Here is an 8,542-nt window from a genome sequence, read left to right as displayed (position 1 = left end):
TTGGTGACAATAAATGAACTTGTATTGTATTGTGAACTAAGGCCTGGGGCCTATATATATAATTAATGGCTAATTGGGTCGACAAAGACCATGTGGTTGCCTATGGTATTGATATGTAGCCTTAGTGTCTAGCACTACCTAAATGGGTTCAAGCCCTTAAATGTCAAAATGAATTGTATAGATGTAAATGCATGAACTATTGGTTTAAGAGTTTAAATGTTGACTAAGTATGGTAATAAGATGACTTGTGGTTAAAGTCCCTCATCTAATGGCTTGTGGTTGGAGTCCCTTGCTTAAAGAGAACTCTTGAGGTTAAAATACCTTGCCTTATGAATGGCTTATGGTTATAGTGCCTTGCTTAATGTGTGAGCATGTGATTAGAGTTCTATCCCCAATTAACTGTGTGAGCATGTGATTAGAGTTCCATGCCTAATTGAATATGTGAGCATATGATTAGAGTTCCATGCCTAATTAAATGTGTGATCATGTGATTAGAGCTCCATGCCCAATTGAATGTGTGAGCATGTGATTAGAGTTCCATGGCTAATTAAATATGTGAGCATATAATTAGAGCCCCATGCCCAATTAAATATTTAGGCATGTGATTAGATTTCCATGCCCAATTGAATATGTGAGCATATGGTTATAGACCCATGCTTAATTGATGTGTGTGCATGGATCTAGTCCATTAACTAATGAATTGGTAAAATTGATTAAATTGGTTGAGTTAGTTTGAGGTTTAAATACCCTTGACTAATCTAACAAAAAAGTTTAATCTCCTAAAATTGGTAAGGTGGGAGGTTGTAAGTTCTTCACTCCATGTTATAATACCCCGTACCTTTTCCTAGCTTGAAATCATCACAAGAATGTTAGAAAATAACTTTGAAAGATGAATCCACTTTTGTACATGTGGTATTTTCAAAATTTTCTATTTTTTTCATGTGGAAAATTCAATAAGCTTTCCATCGATATAAAATTTACCTAAATCCGATAACCAGTTAAGAAGTTATGACTATTTCAAGTTCCCATCGTAAAACAGCGCCATATTGGTCAGTGGCGCGGCGCGCCACATGCTAAAATGGCAATTATCCTTTTCCAGTGTCTCAGTGCAATTTTATCCGCATTGCACCAAAGTTCCAGGTCGCAAAAGAAGGGGCAATGCTTTGGCTCCACGTTGCACCATCCCTCAATTTCTTAATTGTCAATATCCAGTGACACGGTGCGATAGTGCCGCATCACGTTAAGGGTCCAGTTCGGGAAATTTTCACTGAAATAAAATGACACGTCCAGGGTTAAAGGGGACAACTAACCACCCCTATTTATTCCCTTTAACACGTGATTTAGCCACATCAGTAAAAATATACTAGTTTCTCTCAAGTTTCTCTCAAGAACAAGCTAGGGTTTTTACAGAAGATCCAATTTCAAGAAAGTTTCACCATCAATCTTCATGAAATCGATGAACTAAGGTATGAGTTGTGTTCATTCATGGATTCCTTCCATCCATGAAGCTCAAGAACCTTGTTTTATCTATAAATCATGGTATTTATGTTGTGGGTTATTTGTAATCATGTTGTTGATGTTGATTGATTTCAAAGTTGGAATCTTTATGTTTTTATCATGATATTATGTTACTATGCAAGATAAAATCCATGAATTTAGATGCTTATGATGTGTAATTTGATGAATTCACTTATTCCCTAAGTTGTGCATGCAAGGTGGTTGATAAAATGCTTGAAAAGATAGAAATCATGATTTATAGCTCAAGACATAAGCTAAATGTGACATGCTTGTCATCCTCCTATGTTTAAATGGTTTCCATGATATCTTTGTGAAATATGCATGTTGTCGGAATGGCCATGATATTATAATATGAGATTATGATATGATTATCAGCATTCTCATCCATGTTAGATAGTATGATAACCCTGTACTTCATGAAATTCAAAACTTATTAAATTATGTATTGTTGATGTGGGTCTTGTACTTGATAAAGTCATGCTTCATTAGTTCGCTTCTATCGAGTCCTGGGGGTACTGGTACCTAAAACATTAGCTGTGTTCCTAGAGCCATGTCATATTTTCACAATACTCTCAGTCAAGCTATGATCCTTAGACTTCAGGCAGTCTTATGACTCAGGAAATCTCCATGATCTCATGAACTTAGTTAGTTATCAGATATCAGTAGTATTCCATCAGTCAACATAATTTAGTAACTTGATCCATGTTCAGTTCAGTAAATCATGTTCAGTGTCTATTCAGATAGGAGTAGAAATTAGCACCGAGCAAACCCAAGGATGGTAACTCACCTGTTATATGAGGGTGTGATTCTTAGAAGCAATACTTCCGTTCTAGAACTATATAGCCAGCATAGGTTACGACTTCATAGCCTACTATATGAGGGTTTCCATTATTCTCACTAGAGTTACCTGTTATATTAGGGTCACTCATATGTTATCCTTACCAGTGGCGCGGTATTGACACCCTTTTAATTAGGGCATAGATTGGACCCCAATTCAGCTATAATGCATTATTTGGGGCATGTCGGTTAGATGACTACCTCCGACAGTCTCAGTATCAGTCTCAGTAAAAAAACTCAGATAGTTCATCAAATTTAGGACTGTCAGATACAGTCAACTTAGATACAGTATGGAACTCAGCTAGTTCCATCAAATTCAGGACTGTCAGATACAGTCAATCATGTTATCAGTTATCAGAATTTAGTCATTAGTCATGTTAGTCATCAGCATACTCATGTTATCATGATTTCAGATATAGTTACTATGTATGCATGCATGTATTCTTACGTTCATATTAGTCAGTTAGCCAGTACTATTCATGCATTTGAACCCTATGCATTCTGCCTACCTCACATACATACCAGTACATTTAAAGTACTGACACATTTTTGCTATGGTGTCTTATACCATAGGTTCAGAGACACGAGCTCTAGATCATCAGTGGATTCCAATTTTAGCTGTCAGAGTTAGAAGTGATTCCTCATCCTTCGAGGACATGATGATTTTGCTATCATCTCATTAATTAGTTTATTAATTGAGGTTAGTTGGGGACATATCCCATCAACTCTTTACTCATTTAGATATTCATCTTTAGATGCTTTCCAGACTATCATGTTTGAGACTTCAGTATTTTTAGTTTCATTTTAGGTATTCTATTAACCCATACAGATGTTATATTATTCAGATTAAGTTTAGTTTTAAACCTTACAGCCTTTCAGTTCATGTTTCTACATTATTCAGTATTTTATACAGTATGCAGGTACAGATATCTGTCATGAGTTAGCTTGTGGTCCTTCAGGGTCATGAGCACCGTATAGAATTTTGGGTACCAACTCCAGGGCATTACATACTTGGTATCAGAGCCTAAGGTTTAATAGAGTCCTAGGAAGTCTGAAAGTCGCATCTAGTAGAGTCTTGTATATGCGTGTGTTGCGTGCTACATTTATGTGCAGGAGGTTATAAGATGTTTTAGGAACAGTTTCCCTTCTTTCAGTATTCATATCATGCCAGTGAGAATAATCTCAATCTAATCTCTCAGTCTAATCTATTTCTCCTCCTTATTTCAAAACATATCTCCCAAGAGAAGAACCCAGCCTGTCCAAGAAGATCCTTTGGATGAACATGTTTCTCATGTGGAGTTCAAGGCCATATTCACTACTCTTTCTCAGTTAGTTGCTGCTCAGAATGAATGACCAATTGTTGCTCCGGCCAACCCAGTGACCAATTCAGCTGCAGCCAGGATTTGGGACTTCACCAGAATGAATCCTCCATCCTTTCTTTGTTCTAAGATAGACGAGGACCCTCAGGAATTCCTAGATCAGGTGCAGAAGGCTACAGACATAATGGGGGTTACTTCTAGTGAGAGTGTTGAGCTATCTGCATATTAGTTATAGGATGTTTCTCACACTTGGTTCAAGTAGTGGAAGTTAGAGAGGGCAAATGACGTAGGTTCAGTTGAGTGGGAGGAGTTTACTTCAGCATTCCTTGATAGATTCTTTCCCCTATAGCTTAGAGAAGCTAAGGTGCTATAATTCATCAACCTTAGGCAAGGCAATATGACAGTGAAAGAGTATTCTCTTAAGTTTACTCAATTAGCCAAATATTCCCTTTATGTGGTTGCAGATAGCAGGGCAGGGATGAGAAAGTTTATTTCAGGGGTGAATGATAGCGTGGTAAATAAGTGTAGATCTTCTATGCTGAATAGTGACATGACTTTAGCCAAGCTCGTGACTCATGCTCAGCAGATAGAGGAGCAGAAGATTAAGATGAGGGAGAAGCAGAATAAGAGAGCAAAGATAGGTAGTTTCAACTTTTCTCAGCCTAAGTCAGAAGGAGAAAACCATTCTCAATTTCGTCCTAAGTCATTAGTTCCAGCTCCTTCTTCAGCCTGTGCTCCAGTTCCTAAGTTCAGGGAGGGTAACAAAGATAGAGCTCCAGGCTCTAAGTCCTAGGACTGTGTTAGCAGCATCCGCACCTATCCTCTTTGCCAAATTATGGCAAGCACCATTAGGGTATTTGTAGAGCTGATAGTGGTATTTATTTCGGATGTGGCAATCCAGGCCACAGAGTTAGAGAATATCCTTAGCCAGCTCCTTAGGGTCAACAAAATTGCTCCTCAGCTCAGTTCGATCGCGTAAATCAGTAGGGTGCCACCTCCAGTGCTACTAGTGGGCAATGACCAAATCGTCTCTAAGCCCTTAAGTCTCGAGAAGATCAAGAAAATTCTTCTAATGTGGTTACCGGTACATTACAGATCTTTTATGTGCATGTTTACGGTTTGCTAGATCTAGGAGCTTTTTTGTCTTTTGTCACTCCTTATATAGCAGTCGATTTCAGAGTCAGTCCTAAAATTCTAGTAGAGCCCTTTTCAGTCTCTACTCCAGTAGGTAAAACCATCATAGTCCGGCGGATATACAGGAACTGCCCGATTATAATATGTCAGAAAGTCACCTCAGCAGACTTAGTCGAATTAGAGATGACTGATTTTGATATCATTCTTGGCATAGATTGGCTTCATTCTTACTATGCCACAATCAACTACGGAAATAGAATAGTCTAATTTTAGTTCCTAAATAAACAGATCCTTGAGTGGAAGGGTAGTGTATCCGCTTTCAGAGGTATGCTTGTTTCCTACCTTTGGGTACGGAAAATGATATCTAAAGTATGTGTCTATCATCTTTTTTAAGTCATGGACACTAGTTCCGAAACTCCCAGTCTTGAATCATCCCCAGTAGTGAATGAATATTCAGATGTCTTTCTCGAAGATCTTCCAGGAATTTCTCTCAAAAGGGAAATAGACTTTGATATTGATCTTCTTCCAGATACTCATCCTATCTCTATTCTGCTATATAGAATGGCACTATCAGAACTCAAAGAACTGAAAGAACAGTTGAAGGATCTCTTAGATAAGGGATTTATTAGACTCAGCATTTCCCCATGGGGAGCTCTAGTATTATTCATATGCAAAAAAGATAGTTCTCTCAGAATGTGTATAGACTACCATCAACTTAATCAGGTCACGATCAAGAACAAGTATCCTCTTCCCAGAATCGATGACTTGTTTGACCAACTTTAGGGTGCCAGTAATTTCTCTAAGATATATCTCAGATCTGGCTATCATCAGCTCAGAGTTAGGGAATGTGACATTCCAAAAATAGCTTTCCAAACTCGGTATGGTCATTTCAAATTTCTAGTCATGTCATTCGGTCTTACCAATGCCCCAGCAGCTTTCATGGACTTGATGAACCGCGTGTTCAAATGGTACTTGGACATGTTTGTCATAGTCTTCAAAGATGATATTCTGGTCTATTCCCATAATGAGCAAGATTATGCAGACTATCTCAGAACGGTACTTCAGACTCTCAGAAATCATCAGTTGTTTGCCAAATTCAGTAAGTGCAAATTTTGGCTAAGTTCAGTATTATTCCTTGGTCATATCATTTTGGGTGATGCCATTAGAGTATATCCTCAATATACCAAAGCAGTAAGAAACTAGACTAGACCTATCTCTACATTAGATATCAAGAGTTTTTTGGGTTTGGCTGGCTCTTACAGACGGTTTGTTGAGGGATTTTCTTTTATTGCATCCCCTATGTCCAGATTGACTCATAAGAAAGTAGAGTTTCAGTGGTTAGATCCTTGTGAGAAGAGTTTTCAGGAGTTGAAGATTCGACTTATCTCAGCTTCAGTTCTATCTCTTCCAGATGGTTCAGATGGGTTTGTAGTGTATTGTGATGCATCCAGAGTAGGTTTGGGATGTGTTCTCATGCAGCATGGTAAGTTCATAGCCTATGCCTCTAGACAACTTAAACCCTATGAGAAGAATTATCCTACTTATAATCTTGAGTTAGCCGCCGTAGTCTTTGCCTTGAAGATTTAGAGGAATTATCACTATGGAGTTCATGTAGATGTCTTCACAGATCATAAAAGTCTTTAGTATGTCTTTTCTCAGAAAGATCTTAATCTTCATCAGAGAAGGTGGTTAGAGCTCTTGAAAGATTATGACATGAGTGTTCTCTATCATCTGAGCAAGGCCAATATAGTGGTCGTCGCTCTCAGTAGACTGTCTATGGGTAGTGTTGCTCATGTGGATGACAGTAAGAAGAAGTTAGCTCAGGAAGTACATCAACTTGCCAGACTAGGCGTTCTCTTAGTCAATACAGATGAGGGTGATATATGGGTTCAAAGTAGTTCAAAATCATCTCTAGTTTTTGAGGTAAAAGAAAAGCAAGATAGAGATCCCAGCCTTGTCAAGTTGAAAGAGTCATTTCAGGATCAAAAAGTAGAGGTTTTCTCCCAAGGAGGATACGGTGTTTTATGTTGTTAGGGTTATCTCTGTGTTCTAGGTATAGATGACTTAAGGCAGCAAATTCTTGCAGAAGCACATGGTGCGCGCTACTCTATTCATCCAAGGGCCACAAAGATGTACCACAACTTGCGAGAAGTCTATTGGTGGAGTGGGATAAAGAGAGATGTTGCAGAGTTTGTGGCTAAGTGATCTACATGTCAGCAGTTTATGATAGAGCATCAGAATCCTAGTGGTCCTATACAGGAGTTCATTATTCCTACTTGGAAGTGGGAAGAAGTGAACATGGACTTCGTGATAGGTTTGCCTCAAACTCGTTATCAGCATAATTCAGTCTGGGTCATTATAGATAGAATGACCAAATTAGCTTATTTCCTTCTAGTCCATAACTTTTATTTAGTCGAGGATTATGCCAAACTCTACGTTAGGGAGTTGGTCAGATTTCATGGTGTTTCGCTATCTATTATCTCAGACAGAGGTACCCTGTTCACCTTTTATTTCTGGAAAGCATTCCAAAAGGGTCTTGGTACCCAAGTTTATCTCAATACAGCCTTCCATCCTCAGACTGATGGTCAAGCAGAAAGGAGCATTCAGACTATAGAAGATATGCTAAGGGCGTATCCAATTGATTTCAAGGGTAGTTGGGATGACCACTTTCTTTTGATTGAGTTTGTATACAACAACAGGTATCATTCCAGTATTCACATGGATCCATTCAAAGCTCTCTATGGTAGGAGATATAGACCTCCAATTGGTTGGTTCAAAGTTAGTGAGGCCTCAGTTATAGGAATTGATTTGGTATTTGATACCTTAGAAAAAGTCCAGTTGATTAGAGAAAGACTCCGGACTGCTTAGAGCCAACAGAAGTCTTATCCAGATGTTCATAGAAAAGATCTTGAGTTTGAGATTGGTGACTATGTCTATCTAAAGATCTCTCCCATGAAGGGAGTGAAGAGGTTCGGCAAGAAAGGGAAACTTAGTCTCCGATATGTTGGTCCCTTTAAGATTCTCAGTCGATTCAGTAAGGTAGCTTATGAGCTTGAGTTGCCTTCAGATCTAGCCTTAGTTCATCCAGTCTTCCATGTCTCCTTTCTCAAGAAGTGTATAGGTGACCCAGCAGTTGTAGTCCCTATTTATAGCATCGATGTTCAGAACAGCCTCTCTTATGAAGAGATTCCAGTTGAAATCCTAGACTATCAGACTCATAGATTGAGGAACAAAGAAGTCCCTCTAGTTAAAGTTCTTTGACGAAATCAGTCCGTCGAGAGAGCTACTTGGGAATCAGAAGCAGATATGCGTACCAAGTATCCTCACCTCTTCTCCGCCAACTCAGACCAAGCTTAAGGTAACAGTTCTCCTTAAGCTTACTCAGTTTTATGTTCAGTGTTAATCATATACTTGGTATCAAGTACCATTGCATATTCAGTCATACATTCATGTATCGGTTCAGTTATACAATTATGAATCAGACATGTATTCTCATGGGAGAAACTCAGTTCCTCAGAACACCCAGTCATGCATTTATGAATCAGTTACACATGCATCAGATATACATGTTTAGCATGATATGTTCATTTATCAGTCATGTTAGTCATGAGATCATGTTCTAGTTATTCATGTTCAATATATATGTCAGTTATTCTCCCCCCTCACTCTCAGTCTCATTCGAGGATGAATGTTCTCAAGGGGGAGATATTGTAATACCCCATACTTTTTACTAG

This window comes from Capsicum annuum, chromosome 2, assembly GCF_002878395.1.
Source record: "Capsicum annuum cultivar UCD-10X-F1 chromosome 2, UCD10Xv1.1, whole genome shotgun sequence".
In the NCBI taxonomy this organism is placed as follows: domain Eukaryota; kingdom Viridiplantae; phylum Streptophyta; class Magnoliopsida; order Solanales; family Solanaceae; genus Capsicum; species Capsicum annuum.
The sequence above is the reverse complement of the archived record's forward strand: the minus strand, read 5'-3'. Positions refer to the sequence as shown.